The following is a 27,606-nucleotide window of genomic DNA, read 5'->3' as shown; positions in this document are numbered from 1 at the left end:
ATGCTTCCCGACTTAATCTTGTTTTCTGAGAATTGCTGTGGCTATTCTGGATTTTTCTTTTCTTCTCCATGAATTTTAAGATTCTTCTTTTTTTTGTAGTTATTAAAATAATATCTTCGATATCACCAGGTATGATGGTGCACACCTGTATTTCCTAGTGGCTCTAGAGGCAGAAGCAGGAGGATCACATGTTAAAAACCAGCCTCTGTAACTTAGTGAGGCCCTAAGCAACTCAGCAAGAACATGACACAAAATAAAAAATAAAAATAAAAAGGGCTGGGGATGCAGCTCAATGATAAAGTGGCCCTGGTTCCAATCCCCAAGTAACAAAGGGAAAAAAAAGAAAGTAAAAGAATACCACTGGTATTTTGATAAGAATTGCATTGAATATTTACATTGCTATTGTTAGTATGGATATTTTAACAATATTAATGTTTCCTACCTGTGAATAGGGTGGTCTTTCCATTTTCTTTTTCTTTCTCTTTCTTTCTTTCTTTCTTTCTTTCTTTCTTTCTTTCTTTCTTTCTTTCTTTCTTTCTTTCTTTCTTTCTGGTGCTAGGGATTTAACTCAGGGGCACTTGACCACTGAGCCACATCCCCAGCCCTATTTTGTATTTTATTTCCAGATATGGTCTCACTGAGTTGTTTAGCACCTTGGTTTTGCTGAGGCTGGCTTTGACCTTGCAATCCTCCTGCCTTAGCCTCTGAGCAGCTAGGATTACAGACTTGCACCACTGCGCCCAACATCTTCTTTATTTTTAAAGTTTTGTTTTATTCAACTTTTTCTTTGCTTCAACCAAAATTGCTGACAAGAGAAATTAAAGGAGGAAAAGTTTATTTGGGTGATCATGGTTTCAGAGATCTCAGTCCAGAGACAGTTGGCTCCATTCCTTGGGACTTGAGGTGAGGCAGAACATTATGTTGGAAGAGTTTGGTGGAGGGAAGAGTCTCTCCTTATGATTAGGAAGCAGAGAGATACTAAGCTCAACTCATCAAATATATAGCCAAAGTTATGTTCCCAGTGATCCACCTCTTCCAGCCACACCCCCACTAGTTTATAATTACTGCTCAGTTAATCCATGTCAGGGGATTGATTCACTGATTGGATTAAGGCTGCGATAACACAGTCATTTCACTTCTAAACCTTCTTGCATTGTCTCACACATGAGAGTTTGGGGTCACTTAACATCTAAACCATAACAGTGTTTTTTAATGTTCCTCATAGAGGTTATTCACCCCCTTTAAAAGACTACTCCCAAATATTTCTGAAGCTATTGTGAATTAAATTACTTTTCTGCTTTCCTTCTCAGCAGATTCATTATTGGTGTACAGAAAAGTTATTGTTTTTGCATGTTGATTCTGAATCCTACTATGTTGCCAAATTTATCATCTCCAGAAGTCTTCTGTTGGAATTTTGTTTTGATTTTTAAATATTTATTTTTAAATTGTAGTTAGACACAATACCTTTATTTTATTTATGTATTTTTATGTGGTGCTAAGGATTGAACCCAGCGGTAGACATGGGGTCTACTGCTGAGCCACAACCCCAGCCCCCAGGGGAGTTTTGAAGATAATCTAAGTATGAATCATATCATTTGCAAACAGGGACAATATGATTACTTTATTTTTGTTTTTATCCATTTTATTTTCTTTCCTTGCTGAATTACTATGTTTAAAATTTCATGCACTTTATTGAATAGGAGTACTAAGAATGGACATCCATGTCTTGTTCTTGATTTTAGAAGAAATATTTAGTTTTTCCTCATTAAATATAATGTTGAAAAGCTGAATATTTCTAAAGAAAAATACTTTAAAGACAGAAAAAAATATTTCTTCTATAAGTACAGGAAAGTAATGTATATGTTTCCAAAAGAATAAGATAAAGTAAATTTTATAATTAAAATCTTGTGCTAATAAATGTACTATTAGGAAAATAGAGATGTCAAAAATTGGAAGAAAATATTTACATAACATATAAAAAGATATCTCAAAATTTAGTAATAAAAACAACAAAATTTTCCAATGAAAGCATGAGAAAAAATTTCAATGAATATCACAAAAAATCATGAATATCTAAAAACATAAAAGTGTTTTTAACATTATTAGTTTTAGGACATCATAACATAACACTAGTTAGAAATCACCACACATGTAATAAAGGCTTAAAGTATAAAGATTGTAAAGTTAAAACTGCAAGTACAGGAAGCTATTGAACTGCTCTTGTTGGCTGAGCTCTAAAATGCTATAATTATTTTGGAAAAAAGTTCTGGCAGTTTTACTTAGTTTTGCAAAGTTAAATACACACCAACACTATGAACCAACAATTTCACTGCCAGGTTTTATCAATAAAAATAAAATATATGCATACAAAACCAGAAACATATAAAAGAAAAAAAATGTCAGTATAACTCATAATATCTTCAAACTGGAGATTGGCTGATTTTTCATCTGTATAGAATGAATTAAAAAATGGTTTAGATGTAAGTCTGAAGGAAAATGTAAGTATGAAGGAAAAAAACTACTGATGCATGAAACAAGACAAATGAATGTCAAAACAGTGTGATGAGTGAACAAAATCATAGGAAAGTGGATCAACTCTAATTTCTCATAGTTATAAATTAACCAAAATCTACCTATGTTAGAACAATAAGAAGAGTGATTGTTTCCTGGAGTGTGGTTAGAAATAAACATGAAGGTTGAAGTTAAAAAGATGTATCCAACTGCCATGCCTCCTAATATAATATAGATCCTCAATATTTTGGCACTTTATTGTATACAAATTTTATATAGTATTCTGTGTACTAGAATTAAATTATACTTAATGATATGTCTTTTAAAATATTTAAGAGATGTCTGATATTTACTTAGAAATACTATATATATATATATATATATATATATATATATATATATATATGTGCAGTGGCACATGCCTATAAGGGCTTGGGAGGCTGAGGCAAGAGAATCACAGGTTTGAAGCCAGTCTCAGCAACTTAGTGAGACTATAAGCAATCTAGTGGGACACTGTCCCAAAATAAAAACTAAAAATGACTGGGGATATTGCTCAGTGGTTAGATGCCCATGGGTTCTATCTCTGGTACAGGAAGGAAGGAAGGAAGGAAGGAAGGAAGGAAGGAAGGAAGGAAGGAAGGAAGAGATGAAATGATAACTGAATAACAATGTATATGAAAGTATGATAAAACAATTATAGTAAAAATTAGTCCAAAAGTATTGAGTGCTCATTTAAATGCTTTCATATTTTTGTTTAAACTTTAGTGATGTAACTTTAAAATAAATGTGGAAAATGCTCTCCATCTCTAGCAGTCAGAGAAATGCAAATCAAAACCACCCTAAGATACCATCTCACTCCAGTAAGATTGGCAGCCACTATGAAGTCAAACAACAACAAGTGCTGGCGAGGATGTGGAGAAAAGGGTACACTTGTACATTGCTGGTGGGACTGCAAATTGGTGTGGCCAATTTGGAAAGCAGTATGGAGATTCCTGGGAAAGCTGGGAATGGATCCACCACTTGACCCAGCTATTGCCCTTCTCGGACTATTCCCTGAAGACCTTAAAAGAGCATGCTACAGGGATACTGCCACATCGATGTTCATAGCAGCACAATTCACAATAGCTAGACTGTGGAACCAACCCAGATGCCCTTCAATAGATGAATGGATAAAAAAAATGTGGCATCTATACACAATGGAGTACTATGCAGCAATAAAAATGACAAAATCATAGAATTTGCAGGGAAATGGATGGCACTAGAGCAGATTATGCTTAGTGAAGCTAGCCAATCCCTAAAAAACAAATACCAAATGTCTTCTTTGATATAATGAGAGCAACTATGAACAGAGCAGGGAGGAAGAGTAGGAAGAAAAGATTAACAATAAACAGAGACATGAGATGGGAGGGAAAGGGAGAGAAAAGGGAAATTGCATGGAAATGAAGGGAGACCCTCATTGCTATACAAAATTACATATAAGAGGTTGTGAGGGGAATGGGAAAATAAACAAGGAGAGAAATGAATTACAGTAGATGGGGTAGAGAGAGAAGTGGGAGGGGAGGGGAGGGGGGATAGTAGGGGATAGGAAAGGTAGCAGAATACAACAATTACTAATAGGGCATTATGTAAAATTGTGGATGTGTAACCGACGTGATTCTGCAATCTGCATTTGGGGTAAAATTGGGGGTTCATAACCTACTTCAATCTAATGTATGAAATATGATATGTCAAGAGCTTTGTAATGTTGTGAACAACCAATAAAATTGAATAAAAATAAATAAAAAAATAAAATAAAATAAATGTGGAAATATTAAGAAGTTAGGGGAGTTATAATTCTACCAACTGGAGCAACCCCAGTTCTTCCAGATCCCACCTTTAACAACCAAAAATCCCTAGGGATTGCATAATTCCAAGCACAGGAAATCACTGATATGTGAAAAGCACAAAGTGGACATCCTGAGAATGTTGGAGGTTGAGCATGAGCATGTCAATGATTTCCCTGGTTTCCTGCTGGTCTTTCATACATATCAGAAAAAGCCCCGCAGAAGGTTTGATCCTTGGAAGGAGAATAGACAAATACGAAAAAGAAAGTCAATTAAAAGCCTATAAAAATGATATGCCTTTACAATGTTGAGGTAATTTCCTTTTATCCCTAGTTTTTCTAGTGTTTTGAACATAAAGGGATGCTGTACTTTGTCAAATGCTTTTTCTGCATCTATTGAGATGATCATATGGTTCTTGTCTTTGAGTCTATTGATGTGGTGAATAGTATTTATTGATTTCTGTATATTGAACCATCCTTGCATCTCAGGGATGAATCCTACTTGATCATGGTGTACAATTTTTTTGATATGCTTTTGTATTTGATTCGTCAGGATTTTATTGAGAATTTTTGCATCTAAGTTCATTAGAGATATTGGTCTGTAGTTTTCTTTCTTTGAAGTGTCTTTGTCTGGTTTCGGGATCAGGGTGATGTTGGCCTCATAGAATGACTTTGGAAGAGCTCCCTCTTTTTCTATTTCCTGAAATAACTTGAAAAGTATTGGTATTAATTCTTCTTTGAAGGTTTTGTAAAACTCCAATGTATACCCATCAGGTCCAGGGCTTTTTTTGGTTGGTAGTCTTCGATGGCTTCTTCAATTTCTTCCTTTGTTATTGGTCTGTTTAAATTGTGTGTGTCTTCCTGACTGAATCTGGGCAGATCGTATGACTTAAGAAATTTATCAATATCTTCACTATCTTCTATTTTATTGGAATATAGGGTTTCAAAATACTTTCTAATTATCTTCTGTATTTCTGTACTGTCTGTTGTGATATTGCCTTTTTCATCCCGTATGTTAGTAATTTGAGTTCTCTCTCTTCTTCTCTTCCTTAGCATGGCTAAGGGCCTGTCAATCTTATTTATTTTTTCAAAGAACCAACTTTTAGTTTTTTCAATTTTTTCAATGTTTTTTCTTTTGTTTCCATTTCTTTGATTTCCGCTCTAATTTTAATTATTTCTTGTCTTCTACTACATTTTCTGTTGTTTTGCTCTTCCTTTTCTAGGTTTTTGAGGTGTAGTGTTGGTTTTTTCTTTTTTTGAGGAAAGAACTCCAAGAAATGAATTTCCCTCTTAAAACTGCTTTCATTGTGTACCATAGATTCCAGTATGTTGTGTCTGTATTGTCATTTGTCTCTATGAATTTTTTTATCTCCTCCTTTATGTCTTCTGTAACCCATCGATCATTCAGTAACATATTGTTCATTTTCCATGTGATGTAGGATTTTTCCTTCCTTCTTTTATCATTGATTTCCAGTTTCATTCCATTATGATCAGATATGGTGCATGGTATTATCTCCACGTCTTTATATTTACTAAGAGTTGCCCTACGGCATAATATATGGTCTATCTTTGAGTATGATCCATGTGCTGCTGAGAAGAACGTGTATCCACTTGATGATGGTTGATATATTCTATATATGTCGGTTAAGTCTAGGTTATTGATTGTGCTATGAGTTCAATAGTTTCTTTATTCAGTTTTGTCTAGAGGATCTGTCTAATGGTGAGAGCGGTGTGTTGAAGTCACCCATAATTATTGTGTTGTAGTCTATTTGACTCTTGAACTTGAGGAGAGTTTGTTTTATGAACATTACAACACCATTGTTAGGTGCATACAAAATTGATAATTGTTATGTCTTGTTGGTGGATGGTTCCTTTTAACAGTATATAGTGTCCTTCTTCATCCCTTTTGATTAACTTAGGTTTGAAGTTGATTTTATTCCATATGAGTATGGCCACTCCTGCTTGCTTCCGAGGGCCATGTGAGTGATATGATTTTTCCCAACCTTTTACCTTCAGCCTGTGTATGTCTTTTCCTATCATATGCTAAACCTCAGGCTAACATCATCCTAAATGGAGAAAAACTGAAGGCATTCCCTCTAAAATCTGGAACAAGACAGGGATGCCCTCTATCACCACTTCTATTCAATTTAGTTCTTGAAACACTAGCCAGAGCAATTAGACAGACAAAAGAAATTAAAGGCATAAAAATAGGAAAAGAAGAACTTAAATTATTGCTATTTGCAGATGACATGATAATATATTTAACAGACCCAAAAGGGTCTACAAAGAAACTGCTAGAGTTAATAAATGAATTCAGCAAAGTGGCAGGATATAAAATCAACACACATAAATCAAAGGCATTCCTGTATATCAGCAACAAAACTTCTGAAATGAAAATGAGGAAAACCACTCTATTCACAGTATCCTCAAAGAAAATAAAATACTTGGGAATCAACCTAACAAAAGAGGTGAAAGATTTATACAATGAAAACTACAGAACCCTAAAGAAAGAGAGATAGAAGAAGATCTTAGAAGATGGAAAAATGTACCCTGTTCATGGATAGGCAGAACTAACATCATCAAAATGGCGATACTACCCTAAGTTCTCTACAGGTTTAATGCGATGCCAATTAAAATCCCATCGGCATTTCTTGTTGAAATAGATAAAGCAATCATGAAATTCATATGGAAAAACAAAAGACCCAGAATAGCAAAAGCAATTCTAAGCAGGAAGTGTGAATCTGGAGGTATAGCGATACCAGAGTTCAAACTGTACTACAAAGCAATAGTAACAAAACTGGTACCAAAACTGGTACCAAAATAGGCAGGTGGACCAATGGTACAGAATAGAGGACACAGAAACCAATCCACAAAAGTACAACTTTCTTATATTTGATAAAGGGGCTAAAAGCATGCAATGGAGGAATGATAGCATCTTCAACAAACGGTGCTGGGAAAATTGGAAATCCATATGCAACAAAATGAAACTGAATCCCTTTCTCTCGCCATGCACAAAAGTTAACTCAAAATGGATCAAGGAGCTAGATATCAAATCAGAGACACTGCTTCTGATAGAAGAAAAAGTTGGCTATGATCTACATACTGTGGGGTCGGGCTCCAAATTCCTTAATAGGACACCCATAGCCCAAGAGTTAATAACAAGAATAAATAAATGGGACTTACTTAAACTGAAAAGTTTTTTTCTCAGCAAGAGAAATAATAAGAGAGGTGAATAGAGAGCCTACATCCTGGGAACAAATTTTTACCCCTCACACTTCAGATAGAGCCCTAATATCCAGAATATACAAAGAACTCAAAAAAATTAACAATAAGATAACAAATAACCCAATCAACAAATGGTCCAAGGACCTGAACAGACACTTCTCAGAGGAGGACATACAATCAATCAACAAGTACATGAAAAAATGCTCACCATCTCTAGCAGTCAGAGAAATGCAAATCAAAACCACCCTAAGATACCATCTCACTCCAGTAAGATTGGCAGCCATTATGAAGTCAAACAACAATAAGTGTTGGTGAGGATGTGGGGAAAAGGGTACACTTGTCCAATGCTGGTGGGACTGCAAATTGGTAAGGCCAATTTGGAAAGCAGTATGGAGATTCCTGGGAAATCTGGGAATGGATCCACCATTTGACCCAGCTATCGCCCTCCTCGGACTATTCCCTGAGGATCTTAAAAGAGCGTACTATAGGGATACTGCCACTTCAATGATCATAGCGGCACAATTCACAATAGCTAGACTGAGGAACCAACCTAGATGCCCTTCAATAGATGAATGGATAAAAAAAAATGTGGCATCTATACAAAATGGAGTACTACACAGCAATAAAAAATGACAAAATCATAGAATTTGCAGGGAAATGGATGGCATTAGAGCAGATTATGCTATGCGAAGCTAGCCAATCCTTAAAATCAAATGCCAAATGTCTTCTTTGATATAAAGAGAGCAAGTAAGAACAGAACAGGGAGGAAGAGCATGAGGAAAAGATTAACATTAAACAAAGACGAGTGGGGGGAGAGAAAGGGAGAGAGAAGGGAAAACATATGGAAATGGTAGGAGACCCTCAATGTTACACAAAATTACATAGAAGAGGATGTGAGAGGAAAGGGGGGAAACAAGGGAGAGAATTGAACAACAGCAGATGAGGTAGAGAGGGATGATGGCAGGGGAGGGGAGGGGGATAGTAGGGGATAGGAAAGGTAGCAGAATACAACAGTCACTTATATGCCATTAGGTAAAAATGTGAGTGTGTTACCGATGTGATTCTGCAATTTGTATTTGGGGTAAAAATGGGAGTTCATAACCCAATTGAGTCAAATGTATGAAAGATGATATAACATGAGCTTTGTAATGTTTTGAACAACCAATAAAAAAAATATAAAAAAATGATATGCCCTTTTTAAAATGCTCTATAAAATGATAGAAAAAATGTGAACGAACATATTCCCGTGAAACAGCAACAGAATCCCTCTCACTGGTGGTTTTGTCTAGGCCTGTTTAGTATCATTCTTCCACTGCACCATCCTGCCCTATGGAGGAAAACAGCATCTGATTTCCCCATCCAGTGAGTGCTGTTAGTGAAGTGGTGCACACTTCCATTCCCATATGGTTGAAATAGAGACCCAATTTCCCTGCCAAGTGGTACAAGTGGCACTGAATGGATAGCTAATCATCCATTCCCTACCTGACAAAACTAGGCAGTGCTCTGATTTACCCCATGGGTTAAGTCAGCAATTTCAAAAGTAAAATGATCCTCCATCCCCACTCAGCAACAAGACAGCAAGGAATGAAATTGGGTTATTCATCACTTGCTGCATCCTGAATGCAAATAAATGAATAAATAAAAGACATAAATAAAAATAAGTAAGGTGGTAGGTAGAAGTCAGGGCTAAAACACATTCTAATTTTTTTTTTTTTGCATCATCCGTCAGCAAATCAAAATGGAGAGCTGAGGCGTACTTCAACATAGTCCAGTAGTATCATTGTGGCAGAAAGAGATGACTCCAGAGGTAGTTGCAGGTGAGGTAATTGACACTCAAACTTCCTCCCTCCCCTGGTGAAACAAAGATAAGTGGAGATATGTATCTCTGCTACTACCCAGCATTAACAACATGGAATGAATTGGTAGGAGGAGATAGGGTTGGTAGGTGTTTTTTTCCATATCAGTTGGCAGTGGGAACCAGGGGAGACTAAACCTTAAATCTCTGTAAGGAGACAATGAGGCTGAGTCTGTTTATAGTTTAATTTCACAGGGAGACTCTGGGGGAATGCAGTACTTCAATACAAGTCTTCAAAGAGTCAGTGTGTCTCAATGGTCCACAATTTGTTTGGGTGGTGTCCCAGTGAGAAGCTAAATATTTACATTATGTTCTCTCACACTACACTTCAATATATGGATCACCTGCTAAAACTGAAGATTGCTGGGAATCTAGAAGTTCATGACATAATATTAAAATTGTCCAGTATATAATAAAAATCACTCAACAAAAATGAGTAAAATCAAAACAAATGAGAAACTAAAATCATAAATACCCACGACACATTTCTTGTGCAGAGAATAAGTGATAAGAATTTTCAAAAAGACATCATAAAATGACTTTGAATGGCTGTTATGTATGTTCTTGAACTACATGGAAAAATACATGAGCAAATAAATGAAAATTATTTTTTAAAAATTGAAGATTTGGCTTACTGTATAGAGGAAATGATAGAACAAATTGGTGACACCATTTCCAAATTAACTAACCTGCAATATGAACAAAAAGTTAACTAGGGGAGAATATTCTTAAGGATTTGGGGTATTACAATAAGTAGAATCTTCCATTTACATCATTGCAGTTCTGAAAGGAGAGGAAAAAATAATGAAACTGAAGTTATTTGATAAAATAATGGCTAAGAGCAGGAACAACTTGCCAAAAGACCTACAGAGTTGAAAAGCTGAGCAACATCAGACAAACAAAAATCCATATTAAGACACATTATAACTAGGTTACTGCAAAGGACAGATAATAAATATCTGCAGGATGTTTATTATCCAGAGAGAAATGATACATTACTTATTGTGGAACATTAAGTTGAGCAAAAACATATATCGTGTTTAAAATCATGGAGAAAGGAATCAAGTGCACACATTTTCAATCACAAAAAAAAAAAAAAAACAAAAAACAAAAAAAATCGTTCACTGTGAATTCTATTCTAGAGTATTCTAAGGAAAAAGGAAGAATAAAGACGTTATCAAACAACCAAAAAAAAATAATAGAATTCTTGCCTGCAAATGTAAACCTAAGTAAATCCTAAAGGAATTTCAACCTAAATAGTTCCATAATCTCTGATTCAATTTAATTTCAATTAAAAACCTTGAGATAAAGAAATATCCAAGCCCTGATGATTTTATGAAAACACTACACCAAATATTTTAGAATTAACTATGATATTACAATCCCTTTAAAAATAAAAGAAGATGGAATGTTTTCCACATAATTCTATTACATTAAATTTATACCCACATCAGAAGTAACAATACATACATATAAACATATATACATACATACATACATACATACAAGACAACTATGGGACAATATTGCTTATGATCTTTGATGAAAATTTTCTAAACAAAATTTTAGCAAGTAAATCATATCTGGAAATGTATAAAAATTAATACTCTATGTATAATGGCATTCATGTCAAGTATGCAAGGCTGCTTAAACAGTGGAAATTAATCATAATAAAACACCTTATTAACTGGCTAAAGAAGAAAATCATATAATCATTCATTGTTTCAGGAAGCACATTTAGTAATATGCAATACCTTCATGATAAAACCTCTCAGCAAACTCAGACTAGAGAAGCACTTCCTCAATTTGATTAATAAGATCTTCCCCAAACCTAAAACTAACATTAGACTTAATTTTTTTTTAAAAAAAAGAATGTTTCCCTTCTAAAAGCTAAACAAGGCAAGAAGCTTTATACTTAGAATTCTTATTCAATAAAGACATGGAATTTCTAGCCATTGTAAAGGGCTATTTAAAGAAATAACATTCATATACAAAGAGAAAAACAAAGAAATAAAGCTGTTGTTATTTAAAGATGACTTAGAAAACCCCAAAGAACCTACAAAAAAAAAAATCTAGAACTGTAATGTGAATTTAGCAAGCAATGATCAAGAATATTATCTCAAAATTAAACTCACTTCTGTAAAATAAAAACAAACATGAGGAAACAAAATACCCAAGCCACCAAAAATTACTCAAAAGAAAATTAAATACTTAGGCATAAACAGAAAAATTCCCAAAGGAACTTAATCCTTGACATTACAAAATCGTGAGGAAAGATATCAAAGAAGATTTAAGTAAATGAATAGCTATATTATCTAGGAGGATAGGCTAATATTCTCAATAAAATAAAGATGCCAGTTATTCCTAAATTCATCCATAAAGAAAATAAAATTCCTCATAAAATTTCAAGTAGCTCTGTTGTTGTTAAAAAGTTGTATTAAAAAATCTGTGTGGGACATCCTAGAATAGCTAGAATAATTTTGAAAAAGAAAAGTAAAAAAGTGAGTAGAATGATTTTACTCAATATTAAGGCCTATTATGCATCTACAATAATCATGACAATGTGGTATCGGTCTGGTGTTAGTTGTGTTTATCAATGGAGCATGACAGAAAACAGAGAAACAGACCTGCACAAAAATGCCTAGCTGTATTTCAACGATTCTGAAACCAAATGGAAAAATTATTATTATTTTTTTCAAAAAATCATACCAAAGTAATTGAAACCCTAAGAAAAAGAAAAAAAGTGTATGTCGATCTAAATTTGTAGTTTTACTCTGAGGCATTTATCCCAGATATTTGAAAACATGTTCACACAAAATTGTGTAAATGTATGTTCATAGAAGTTTTATTTTTAATAGCCTACCAATCAGAAAAAAAAACAGATATTCTTCAACAAGTTAATTTTTAAAGAAATTCTGATATACCCATATCATAGACTACTAGTCAATCCTAAAAAGAAAAAAAAAATATTGACAGATTCAAAAAGTTTATATCTGGCATGAATTATACTTAGAGGGGGAAAATATCCTTCAAAATGTTAGATAGTGAACTTTCCTCATTTTACGATTGTATGTAAACAATGAAATAACTTCCTGGAAATGACAAAATTATAGAAGTGGAGAAGAGATTAGTGATTTCTGAGGGTTAGGTGGAGTTAAAAGTGGGAGTTGCTAAAATGGACAACATGAAAATAGTTGTGTTCTAATTTGTTCTGTATCTTAAATGTATCAAATCAGTATCTTAGATGTGAAATTTCATTATAGTTGAGAAAGTCTGGAGAAGGGTAACATAAGATCTCATTGGATTAGTCTTCATAATTGCATGTGAATCTAAAATTATCTTAAATACCTAATTTAGAAAGTGAAAAAGGAAAAAATATATTAAGCTAGAAATAGATGTATAAATAGAAATGACTTAAGGAGCAGAAATATAACCATGAATAGTATTCACAGGAAAATAATTTCACTACCACTGGAAAAGACAGAGAATACCTCCTCAATCAAATAATTAAAGCTAACATTACCATTAATAGGTTAAATAAAATGATGTCCTTCCTAATATGTTACATTAAGGAATACAATTTCATGTTTTCCAAACACATATGTTACCCATATTTAAGAACAAAATAATTTAAGAAACATCCAAATTGAGTAATACTTTATTAAATAACTGTCAAAATCTTAAAAATTAAAGGAAGGTGAGGAAAAGTTACAGATTAAACCAAATTACAAGATACAAATATGAGGCCTGATGGGAGAATGAATCCTGGACTAGGAATACATATAGTATATATAAAATTTATAAATATATATAAAATATGAGTTCCGTATTTTATATTAAATATGAAATTTAAAATGCACTGTAGATTAGATATTAATATTGTATCAATGTTAACTTTTTTATATTCATAAGTGCTTTCTGATAAATGCATTGCACATTGGGGCCACTATGTTTGGAGGCATAAGTAGGCATATGTAGTAAATGATCATTTGACAAATTATTCTCAAATTTCATGCTTTTCTTTATAATATCAGACTAAACCTGACTATGCAAATAGAAACCAAAGAAATCTTAAATCTCAATGGAAAAAATAACTAATGTTCTATAACCTTTAAAAATTTTAGTTAAAATATTTTAAGAATTTGTATTTTAGTTATGGATGTATAAGGCTACTTAGAAATGGTAAAATTGATATATGATTGCTCCATATGCTATTATTTGTAATATTAGAAACACAATTAGGAGCTGGGTGCAGTATCACATGGCTAATCCCAACTATTTAGGAGCCTGAGACAAGAGAACAGCATGCTTAAAGCCAGCCTGGGCAACTTAGCAAGCCCCTGTCTCAAAATCGAAAGGAAGGAAGGAAGGAAAAGAAGAGAAGAGAAAAGAAAAGAAAAGAAACTTTCTTGGGTAATGAGTACATAATAAAGCAAATTAATTGAAAGTCTTTATTAAAGAAACCAGGTAAAGCCAGAGCTCTCTGTTTTGTGTATGTATCTGTGTGTGTTTGTGTGTGTACATGAATGCACATCAATGTACTTGCATGGAGAAGAGGGATAAAAAAGGAAGCTAAGCAGGAGTACTAGGAAGAAAGAGCATAAGGTATCCCCAAGCATAATTGCAAATGTGGCTAAATAGTTAATCTGTATATCTAAGATTCCCCATACAGTCCTTTCTTGGTATCTGGAGGGATTGGTTCCAAAATCCTGATGCATACCAAAATCTGCAGATACTCAGGTCTGTTATGCAAAATGTTTTAAGTATTCACATACAACCTCTGAACATTCTCTTTTATGTTTTTAATCATCTCTAGGTTACTTACATAATATAAAGTAAATGTCATATATGATACTGTTTAGGAAATAATAACATAAAAAAGAAAGTCTGCACATTTACAGTATAGATGCAATTTTCCCCCTAAATGTTTTTCTTCCATGCTTGGCTGAAACCTTAAAGGTGGTATGAAAGGCTGATTTTGATTGTCCTATAACTTTTTTTGTAAATTTTAAATTGAAAAATTAAAAAAAGTTAAAAGATAAAATAAGAAAAGAAATAAAATAATTTGTTCCTCTCCAAGACAATAGAATGGAATATTGCTCACTTGCAATTAAATGTGAGGAATATTCAATTTTCATCAGTTTTATAATTTATTTATTTCACTCCTCTTCCTCTATAAAGAGATTGTTCTTTAAATGAACAACAATGAAAATGGTTACTTTTTCCTCTTCCACCCAAATTTATCTATCATATTATTTTTCTTGATACTTATGTTTCTATTGTTAATATGTTTATGCTTTCACTAACTGTTATTTCAGCTTTAAATGCTATTTTTTTCTTTGTCTTATTACAGATGAAACTATTGCAAGCATATTTTATTTTCTGCCTTATCCCCTTTTCTATTATTCCTATATTCTTCTTAGATCTGAGTAAATATTCAATTATTTCTATCATTACTTTGTCAAATTTTTTCTAGTTATCCATTGTTTTGAAAGGATATTTTTTTCTTCCCTGATGGCAAAAAACAACTCTTCCTGAAAAGTGGAGAAACTATCTCCTGTATCTGATATGATAGGTAAATACCATGTTTCCCATTGATGCCTGTTTTATTATTCTCATTCTAATGTCTCAAAAATAAATTCATGAATTTATTTGGCTCAAGCAAAGACAATTAAAATAATTGACATTAATTAATCCTAATATACTACATGAATGGATTTGCTTTTATCTTGCATCATTTTATAGTGATTTACAAATGTGCTATATCCTGAAATTATCACATAAGATCAACAATTCTTCGATAACATCTCCAAAATTAAAAAATAAATAAATAAAAATGGATAGAAAACATGAGTAGTTATATTTTCAATAGCACTACTAAGTACAATTAGGGATGCTATTGCCAAGATGCTAAAATAATAAACTAATCCATGGCTCAACATATGATTTTGCTTATTTAATGTCATTCATTTTAAACACCTTAAATAGGTTAAATGAACAAGAAGTTTTCCATTTATCTAACAACTTATTGGAAAAATTTACTACAGCTTAGTCATGTTTTAAATTAATTATCCATGTATTTATTCATTGTTTCTGATGTAGGTGTCCTGTTGTGCAATTGATGTATCTACCAGAAGTATCTCTATGAGTGTAAATCTGGTAATAAGCTTATTATTATTATCTGTTAAAAATGTGTTAACTTTAACTGCTAGCTTTAAGTCTATCATTCACTTTACATTTTTTATGTTGAAAAAGTATGAATATTTTATATAATTGTCATTAAATTAAATTTAATGTATTATTAATATTCTATTCATTTTATAAAGGTTTCAGTTTTCATCTAAATATGTTTACCATTTCATTCAGAAATTGGATTTTGGAAAAACAAAGACAACAAAAACACTGTGTGACATGGGAACACCTACCCTTGCAACCACTTAGGGAATTAGATCTATTTCATAGAAACTATAATCTCCTAACTATATTCTTAATATTATTTACTGAGCTGACCCCAGCTATGGGAGTGGTTGCATAAATCACAGATGAAACTCTTTTATTATTTGGATCAGGAATGCCCTCCTAGGCTCCATGTGGAAAGCTTGACCCCCCAAAGCAACAATGTTCAGAGGTGAGGCCCTTGGAAAATAATTGGATTATGAGGGCTCTCTTCCCCTAAATGGATTAATTCTTCAATGGGTTCGTAGCTGATGGATTCCTTGGGAGGTGGTAGAAACTTTAGGAGGTGGGGCCTACTTGGAGGAAGTAGGTCACTGGGCCCTTGCTCCAGAAGGGTATTTCGTATTTCTGGTTCTTTTTCCATACTCATCTTTCAAGCTACCGTGAGGTGAGAAGCTTTTATCCTCCCTGCTCTTCCACCAGGATTTTTCTGCCTCATGAAAGGCCTAGAAGTAATGGATCCAGCTGACTATTCACTGAAATCTCTGAACCCACGAGCCCAAATCAAATTTTTTTTTAAGTTTATTACATAGTTTTTATTTTGTTTTATATTTTAGTTTATTTATGGTATTGAGGATTGAACTGAGGGGAACATTACCACTGAGCTGAATGAATCTCCAGTCCTTTTTCTTTTTTTGAGACAAGGTCTCACTAAGTTGCTGAAGCTAGAGACGAACTTGTGATCCTCTTCCTTCAGTCTCCCAACTTACTGGAATTCCAGGTGTGTGCCAAAGCTCCCACCTTAACAGATATTTTATTATAGCACTGAAAACCTAACTAATGCATCTTTCCAGAAAGTATGTGAAGAAAACACCCTCATCAATATTATGTTCTTCCAAGAAGAGAGTTGGCATTCAGTGGCTGATTAGAATGGACAAGTATTGGAAGGACCAAGACTTTTGCTTTAATTGGGATACCTCTGACAGGACAATCCCATCTTAAGAACTTTGATGGGATAACATGCAGTCAGTTGCAGCTGCTCTGCAGTTTGATATATTCCTCACACAATTCTGTTTCCCACAAATGTTATAACCTACCATAATCTAAACAACATGTACACACATTCTCTTCTCTGAGATACTCAAACTATTAATGAAGAACTAGACCCTTGAGAGACAATTTTGTCTGTATGACTTTGTTCTGGCACCCTTCAAATATTTTGCCATTTATTAGCAATGTTTGATTTTTCATGTGAAACAAGTATTATGGCTATGTCTATGAAATAGCAAAATGATGTGTCTTAAAGGTATAAGTGCCAGAATTAAAATGATCAACAAATTTTATTGTTTATCATAATATCTGGCGGTCACATGCAAATGATGAAGTCTCATGTGCAAAATTTGTACATTTAACAATTTTTTAGGTGAGGCTGGTGCTGTAGTTTTAGAAACTATTTTTTGAGAAACACTCTTTTATAGAGGCTTATTAAGTGGTTTATTAATTGGAAATAAAAGTGATACATATTAGGGATTTTAATAATGTAAACTGGGGATATTCATGCACTAAGAAATAGCAAAAATTACAAAATAGGAGGACTGTTCTAATTTGATTTTGTACAGTAGTTCATTTTCTCTCTATATGTAACTGTAAAAATTAGTATACATACATACCACAACATATATATGTGCATATATAAACCTATACATAACATAATTAAAATATCACTCCCATCATTGCCATATTCTGAAGGAATTCTGATGAAACTTGATAAAATGCAACTGTGTAGCAATTTTGATTGAAGGACCCACAATTTTTATTTGGAGAGTTTGTGTTCTTTATTCTTTTACACCAATTCTTTTTAAAAGTTGTACTAAAACATGAGCATTTACAAAAAATTTATAATTAAATAACAAAGCCATAGAAGGAAAACTCAGGTTTACATTATTTGATTGCCAAATCTATATTAAATTATTTATATTGACAAGGACATATAAATAAATATAATAGACATCCAGATGGAAAAGTCATGGACAAGAGCTCAACTAAGTCTTCAGATTTGATACTTGCATATGAAATATTTCCTTGTCACACAGAATGCAACAATAATAAAGCCCTATGTGGATGTAATTAACTCAATAGTTAATGAATCAATCTGGAATTTGAACAGTTAACTCTAAAGAGAAACCTATAGGTGAAATGAATGAAATATGTCATAATGATATTTAAGGTAATTATCCACCATTAAACTGGAACAATGATCACAGAATTAGGAAAAACACTTAAAGGAGTAAAACTCAAGCAGGAATATTTAAATATAAAAAATACATAAGCATGGACACTGAAAAATTAAAATTTACACCAAAAATGTTACCATCCTTCTCCACATGTAAAACAATACCTATGGGCTGGGGATGTGGTTCAAGCGGTAGCACGCTCGCCTGGCATTCGTGGGGCGCTGGGTTCAATCATCAGCACCACATAAAAATTAAAAAATAAAGATGTTGTGTCCACCAAAAACTAAAAAATAAATATTAAAAAAATTCTCTCTCTCTCTCTCAAAAAAAAAAAACAATACCTAATAATTTTTCACTATGACATCCAGGTTGCTCCAAGTAAGTATATATAAAACCTGTAATGCATAAACATAATGCATAACACAAATATTATGCATGATATAAATGTCATAGTTTTTTTTTTAATTTGGTAAAATGCCCTCTCACTGTTCATCAAATAACTCACATTGTGGCACTATATATTATTAACTAAACTGGGACACATGCAATGGTAAATTGGTAGAAAATCAACTACCCATTTCAGTAGCAAAAGAAACATACAACCCCCATATATATGTACACATTTAACAAATATCCAGTAAATATATAGTAATAAAATATGTATTCAAAACCAACTGTTTCACAATTTTCACACTTGTAGGATAAAATATTAAGACTTCAGTAATGGAAGATTTGAAGAATTGAACCTTCTTTTGCTCTCCAAAACAAATATAGAGATGATGAAAAACATAAGAATGATATTGAAATTGAAAAAAAAAGCTTATCTATTTTAAAGATAAAGGGAATAGGAAAGGTAGCAGAATACAACAGTCACTAATATGGCAGTATGTAAAAATGTGATGTGTAACCGATGTGATTCTGCAATCTGTATTTGGGGTGAAAATGGGAGTTCATAACCCACTTGATTCTAATGTATGAAATATGATATGTCAAGAGCTTTGTAATGTTGTGAACAACCGATAAAAAAAGATAAAGGGAAGAAAAAAGAAAAACAAATGAAAAAATATGAAAACTTAACTTTTATTAAAGTTTTACACAATTAAATGTTTCAACTTCATAAAATGAATACTATTGTTATATCAAAATAATATCATCAATACCTCTAACTTTGAAAAGCATTATATTGAATTTTCTGAAAAAAAATTCAAAGTAGAATATTTGACAAATTATGACATTAGAAATAGAAAATAGAAAGGGCTATGTTCTAACAACCTACTTGAAATATCTGGATATTTACTCACTTTATTCACTATACATACATTTTTTGACATAATTTGAAAATGGACACTGTTCCACCAAAACAATTTTTTAAATAGTTAATTTTGGGAAATAGCATAGAATCTAGTCACAGAAGGAAATTTCTGTGAAATCATAAAATTGTCTCAAAGCCATTATTTTATAACAGGGTGGAATATATTTTTTAAATATATTTTAATGAAATAAATTGTCAGACAAATCTTTGTTTAAGGGCTTACTATTTATGACTACAGATTAAGAAACAAATTACAATCCTGTCAATAATACATGACTATAATTATCATATTGAGAGAGAGTTTCTAATAAATTCTAGAGGCAGATTCAATTAACCAATAAATGTTAGGTTCCTTCATTTTGTATTTGGTGTCCAATTAATCAAATAAAGTAAGAAATTCAGTTAAATGTTTCAACTTCATAAAAAATACTATTGAGGTATCAAAATAATACCATCTATACATCTAACTTTGAAAAGCATTATGTTGAATTTCTGAAAGAAAAGTTTCAAGGTAGAATATTTGACAAACTATGACATTAGTATGAAGCTAGGAGCTTCTGAGAAACTGAGGCAGTGCAAACCCCCCCCCCCCTTCAAACCCTAATACTTGCAATCAAGTCAGGAAGATTTTAGACATGTTGCTGAGAGTAAGAGGAATGAGTTTATTGAAGGAATAGGAAAAGGGAAAGGGGCCACTCTCAAGGGAATCAGTGTATCCTCTTAGAGAGGAAAGGGACAATTTGCCTCTTCTGCACTCCAGTTTTATTGGAAAACCCAGAGAAGTCCCACCCATGTCCACTTCTTAACTTTTGATTGACAGCAGAATGACATCAGACTTCCAAGTACCCATCCCATCCTCATGGCAGTTCTAGGTCACCTTGGCCCATACTGATCCATTCTAATTGGATGCTTAACCATATGTTCTTACAGATTTTATGGTTAGGAGTAGAGTTTCAGGATCTGGTCACAAAAATCTTCTGAGTTCCTTCCATCAACATTATCTTGGGCTTGAATTTCTCCTGTAGTTAACAGGTAGTTTGCTGAGGAATGTGACATATCCTGTCCTTTTAAGCTGGGCATGAGTGCATATAAATTGCTTTTTGGAAAAGAAAGCATGTGGTGTCATCCCAGTGGGCCCATTTTGTAGATCTATTTTCTTAACCTCATGTTCCCATTTTCCTCATCTCTCTTTTCAGTAAGACCATGGAATATAGAAAATTGTGTGATTTTAAAAGATATTTGAAAGTAAAAATTATATAGGACTATAAAAATTTTTGAGGGGTACAAAAATAAGTTTTGGAATATGATGATTTGGTTCAGTGTTTGAATTAACCTAAGCAATGTAAAAGGTAGTATAAGGAATTTTTTTTTTTAATGGGCAATGGGTTTTTAAGTTGCATTTTCAAGGTTTATAAGGTTTCATTTTGAAAAGTAAAGCAGATTAAAAATAAAATAAAATTATAGTATTTTACATGGATCTATTTGGAACAGCAAAAATGCAAAAAAATCTATTAGTATGTATGTGTGTGTGTGTATATATATATATATATATATATATATATATATATATATATATATATAACAATGGCAAAATGATTAAATATGATAGGGAAAAAATTGAAAATATGATAAAAGAATATTCAAAATATATGATGATCATCTTATTCACCAAAAAATTCTTCAATTGAAGGCTTTACGTATTGTTTTTAAAAGTTTATGGTGATTACAAATAGTTTTTCAGGAGGCAAGTAGAAAATTAGGTAGGATTTCTTTTTTTTTTTTCTTTGCTTCTCTTATAAAAATTTGTTCTTTTTAGTTATACATGATAGTAGAATGTATTTTGACATCATATAAATACATAGATTATAACTTCCCATTCTTGTGGTTGTACATGATTAGGAGTAACACTAGCCATGTATTCATATATGAACATAGGCAAGTTATATTGGATGCATTCTAGTGTCTTTTTCATTCTCATCCTGTCTCCCTTACCTTCAATAAATTATATCATTCCACTTTGTCTAATTTGATGAACTTCTAACCACCACGCACACACACTCACACACACACTCACACACACACACACACACACACACTTATTGTGTTTACATCCACATATCAGAGAACATTTGGCCTTTTGTTTTGGGGGTTGGCCTATGCCTAATATTTTGATGCATTAAAATGAAGCATGGATTTATTTTATATAATGTTCATATTTTTTTCTGCCAATAAACATTACATTGGGAGAAAATTGAAGAGATTTTGGTCCAGGGACACACATTTTCAGTCATAAAAGATGAATAAATTCAAGAGATCTATAGTAAAAGTTGAAGACTATAGTTAAAAACTATTAAGTTCTATGCTTGAAAATTACTGACAATAAATCATAAATGTTCTCATCACACACAAAAATAAGTGTGTGAGGTACTATGTATGTTATTTAGTATAATTTTGCCATTATGAAATATACATATACTTTATAGCATCATATTATATACATAAATATATATTCTATTTTTCAATTAACTGGCAAATTTTTAAAATAAAATAAAATAAAATAAGATAAAAGTATGCCTATACTTAACTAATTCATAGTGTATGGAAGAGAGAGAAGTAGGATATATCAATAACTATATATCAACAAATATCTGTCAATGAGTTCTTTCTTTCTTTCTTTATTTTTAAATCTCTGAAGTCAACGAAGTGACCTATGATTTGTAGAACTTTTCTTTCTATGTAAATACATATATTTGCTGATTAAAAAGAAATTGTAATTAGCAAAATGCATGCTAAATACACTTAAAGAAATATTGTTATGTAGTAAAGAAATTTGAAATACTAATGCCAAATCTATTATTTTAAACATATTTAGGTTTTTAAAAATGATCAAGAAGATATGTTACAAGTACTAAATTTAGTCAGCCACATGAATGCTTTATTAATCTGTATTTATTTCTTTTTCCATTAGTCGTTTTCTATCAAATATTCTACCCTAAATTTTAAATCAAACCTCACTCAGATTGCCAGGTTTATAATATTAGAAACAATTTCAGAATAATTTAAAAATCCTGTGATGAAGTCAGAAGGGTTTTTATTACAGAATCCTAATAATCACAAAATAATTTGTTTCTACTCTATCTCATTCAGTTACGCTTAGTGACTTTCTTTAGGGAGTTGGTATGATTTAGTGTTTTTACTAATTGAAGTTTAATATGGAAGTATTTTGCCTCACAATGGAAAATTAACAAGAAAATTTGAAGTATGTTATTAGTAATATTTTATCTAAATATTTAAAAATGTAAAAGCCATTTCAAGTTTAATAGTATAAAGTACATTAAGTAAAATTTTATTTGGCTTAATTTTGCTCCTTTTTTGTAAAAAAAAAATTCATATCAAAAATTTCCATTTTTTACATAGCAAAGATAAAATCCCTTTCCTTCTTGAGGTTGGGAAGTGCTCTAAGGTAGGGAGATAAACATAAATTACATTTATGCTAATAAACAAGAAGTGTTTTAAGATAGTCATCATCAAAGACTGCAGTAGGTCTATATATGTGTGAATTATAAATCACACTATATAGCTCAAACCTGACAACTCAAAAACATATCATAACATTTTATGAAAGTTTTTTGATAAAAAATGTTCTTATATATAATATAATCTTGCCAAGAATCATAGGTGCCAATATTAATTTAAAATAGGTTTCCTATTAATTCTGTACTTAACTGAAATATAAAGGATTTGATTGGAAGTATTTTAGTTTATTCAGCTATGAAATTAATTTTGCTTCCGGAAATAAATTTGCTTAGTTTTAAATCATTCTGGGAATCAAAATTAGCCTCATTGAGTATAATTTAGAAAAATAATGAACTAATGAATCTCTAATAATTTATTATAACCAGAACTGACAGATAATCTTAACATTGTAAAAAAATCTGTATTTATTGATTTCCTTTACATTTCTTATAATACAACAAAAAATTTTAAATATTGCTGTATTTTAAAATCATTACTTTCAAAATATTAACATATAAATTCTCACAAAAATGCATGAATTTTATACTGTTTCATATGAAAATGAATTTTCTCCACCTTTTTTAATGTGTTACTAATCAAAGCAAAATTTTAAGATTTTTTACTGATTTAATTTACATTTCTGTTATTATGTACTATTGGATACTCTGTCACACCACAATGGTTAAGAACTCAGTTATACACATTAAAAATTTTTATATATTTTAAAAGATGGTAGAGAATAGGATAGACAGCAGAATACATCAGACACTAGAATGGCAATATGTAAATCAATGGAAGTGTAACTGATGTGATACAGCAATCTGTATACGGGGTAAAAATGGGAGTTCATAACCCACTTGAATCAAACTGTGAAATATGATATATTAAGAACCATGTAATGTTTTGAATGACCAACAATAAAAAATTAAAAAAAAAAAACAAATAAATGATAGACTAGCAAATAAGTGGGAAAGGGGAATAAACAAATCTAAACAGAAGAATTGCTATCAATTCTAAAATCTAATTTCTTTTTCAGTACCAGGTCAAAACCAAGTTTCTGAAGGTAAACACAAAACTGAAACAATACCAGTACCTCTCTGTCTTGGAAAATGGGAGTTTCCAGTGTTCTTTTATCCTTGTTTTAAATGATTTGTAAGCCTGTAATCCTGTAATTTGAGTTCTGAAGATGACTACAACCCTTTTATATTCTCCCCTTATTCAAAAAACTGAGGCTGGAAGAAGTGATGATTGATTTTTCCTCTTTCTATCTTTCTGTCTCCTTTCACCAAATGTTATTTGTGGGTATTAAAAAACTATTCCTTTATTAAGGGATAAATATTTTTAGATAAGTCAAACAAAATAAAACAAAACAAAACAAAATTTTAAAAAAAGATGGCTGTAATCTTAAGTACTAAAAAATCTATTTGAAAATGAGAGAAAACTTGAGTATTATTTATTCAGATTATATAATAGAAAACTATGATATTGAACTTGGATACATTCCTACACATTTGTTTTTATTAATTTAATAAGTACAAAGTAACAATGGTATCTTTTTTATAACTTCTCCAACTAACTCAAGTATTGCAAGAATTCAAAGTCTGGTAATTGAATTAACTTAAGCAAAATATATTTATTGAAATAAAAGTAAAAAATGTTATGAATCATAGAAATATATACTGTAATGGTCAATTTGAATTATCAACTTGATTGGACTAAGAGATGCTGATGATTAAGAGGCTTGTGGATGTGTCTGTGAAGGACTGGCATGTGGGATAGTCAACTGAAATGGAGATGCTCTCTAAGCATAGGCAGCATTGTCCAATAGGATTATGGCTTTGATGGAATAAAAGTTTAAAGAACAAGGAAGCGACAGCAAATGCAAGCTCAATTCTTCTTGAACAGGTTCTTGATTTCTGCTGTGATGATCTGAAGATATCCAACTCTCGTTTCTTCACGCTTCCAAAGTGGACTCTGACGGTGATTATCTAGAAGCCTTTGGTCTCAGACTAGGGAAACACCATTTATCCCTCTTGTTCTGTGGCTTCAGCCTCTTGGACTACATAGGAATTGGTTCTTCCAGCTCTCCAGCCTGCAGATAGCCACTGTGGACTATGCAGTTTCTGGTTGTTTAAGCCAATCTAATAAATTCACCTTTTATAATTATATAGCCTGTGGATTCTCTTCCTCTAGAGAACCCTAATACATAAACAATTTATATATATATATATATATATATAATCTTTCAATGTTTAAAAAGCACTAAATTAATCCTATTTGTAAAAATTTGTTAATGTGTGCATCTATGTATGCTGTTAACTATATTAAGACATTTTGAGAAAGAAATAAAGGTTTCATAATAGTTTTATAAAAACATTTTTACAAGAAAGGTAGTTAATTAATAATTAAATCTCTTTCTAAGTATAGGAGATTATCAAATTTATACTGTTTCCTGAATTAGTTTTGTTTTTATAGAGCCTTAAAATTTATTCCTTTTATTTGTTTACTTGGTCTTCTATAATAAAGAACCTCAAACTGTATGGATAAAACAATAGAAATTTATTGTCTTATAGTTGTGGAGTTCAGATATCTGAGATCAAAGTGTTAGCTGGATTGTTTCTTCCTGAGACTCTGAGAAGAATCTATTCCATGATTTTCTCCTAGCTTTTGGTGGTTTGCTGGAAATCATTGGAAAATCTTGATGTATAGATGAATCACAATAGTTTTTGCCTTTATATTCACATTATTCTGGAAAAATGTTTATTTCAAACTGTCCTTTTTCTATAAAGATTCCAGTCATATTGAATTGGCTCTTCCCCCCTACTCCAATGTGAACCTCTTATAACTTAATATATTACATCTTAGATCACCCCACTTTCAAATATGTCCACCTTCTAAAGCACTTGGGGTTCAGATTTCATATATGGATTTTGGGGTACATAATTCAAACCATAATAGTGTGGTGGTTAATCTGAATTGTTAACTTGATTGGATTGAGAGATGACAAAGATTAAAAGGCTTGTGGCTTTCTCAATGAGAAGAGACCCACCCTACATTTGGGGCGCACAGTCTAATACTTTGGTGGTTTGGATGGAACAAAAAGTTGCAAAAATAAGGAAGTAGCATCTGCAATTGCCTGAGGACATCAGACTCTAGCTCCTTTGCTCTTCCAAATTGGATTCTGATCAGTGCCTCTCCAGGAAGTTTCTAGGCCTTTGTTAATGTAGTGGTGTGATATAATTGATCCTTCTTGTTCTGAGAGACTTCAGATTCTTGGACTGAACAGCTACTGGTTTCTGTAGCTTTCCAGCCTGCAGAGACCATTGTGGGCCTATCCATCTCCTGGTTGTACAAGCCAGAATAAATCCCCCTTTATAATCATATATAAATAATATATAAATACACTTTTCTAATCATATATTTGGTTCTGTTCTAGAGAACATTGACTAATACATATTTTGGCACCAGGAGTGATTATAGAAAAACAGAATTGTAAGAATGAGTTTTCTGAGTCATCATGTTGGTTTTTGGAGTTGGTCATCTAGGCCTTAAGTTGCTGATGTCTTTCCAGATGGTTGTATGGATAACACTGATAATTCATGATGTGAACTGTTTAATAATTTTCATGAAGTAAATGCTCACATTTTGTCACTTCTAAGAAGCAAGGAGTTTAGAAATTCTAGACATGATACTTTTGAACATTTAGAAAGCTAAGAACTATAATGATGTTGGTTAGTTACTTCTGGATTCACTGGCAAAGTAACAAAAGAGAAGGATCAGCTCAGAGACTCAATTTCTCAGTTCCAGATGCCCATAACCAATTTAAAATCTTCTCAGTGTTCTCTAAAGTAGAATCTCTTCTCTTACAAGGGTAAGAGTTCTATGGCTGAGGTTGCTAAAAGACAAAACACAAACCACTTCAGCACTGAGGATTTCTGCAGTTAAAGTGAGGGCACTGATTGGAAAAAAAATGGAATCATATAAATTGGGATGAAGCCAAATGAAAGGACCCTGAATGAGATGGGAATATTGAACCCCTACATTCTGAATTTTCTAGAAGGTGTGGAGTCCCCACCCTTAGCTATGGCAGTGGCATCCCTCTCCATCCTCTGTGGTATTGACCTCTGTACCTCCCTCCACTTGAGTGAACTAATTCTGCTTTGCAAAAGGAAAGGCTAGAAATATACCTTTAATATCCTTCCTCAGGGGTACAACAATGCTCTAGCCTTGTGTCATAACTTAGTTCCCAGAGATCTTGATTTCCTTTCTCTTCCAAAAGTTATTACACTGGTCCATTATGTTGATGATATTATTTTGATGGGACCAACTGAGAAAGAGAAAGCAACCACTGAATTTGCTAATGAAACATTTGCATGCTAGAAGATAGGAAATAAATCCCACTAAAATGAAAGGACCATCAACTTCAGAAAAATTTCTAGGAGTCCAGTGGTATGGGTCCTGTCAAGATAGCCCTTCTAAGGTAAAAGCTATGTTGTTGCATCTTGCCCCTCCTACAAACAAGAAATAAGCAAAATACTTGGCCGGACTATTTGAATTGTTGAAGCAGCACATTCCTTGTTTGAAAGAAATACCTTCTTTCAATCAATTAACAAAGGAAGAGAAGACTAGGATCTGATTGTTCTGAATTATATGCAGGTATTACCCAGAAACGAATAGTAGCAAAAACCATTTCCCCTTTCTGGGGAAACCCTGAAGAACAGTGGTGAAGTGGGAT

The sequence above is a fragment of the Spermophilus citellus genome (assembly GCF_964194105.1).
Source record: "Spermophilus citellus genome assembly, chromosome: 8".
Lineage (NCBI taxonomy): Eukaryota > Metazoa > Chordata > Mammalia > Rodentia > Sciuridae > Spermophilus > Spermophilus citellus.
Note: the sequence above shows the minus strand (reverse complement) of the source record.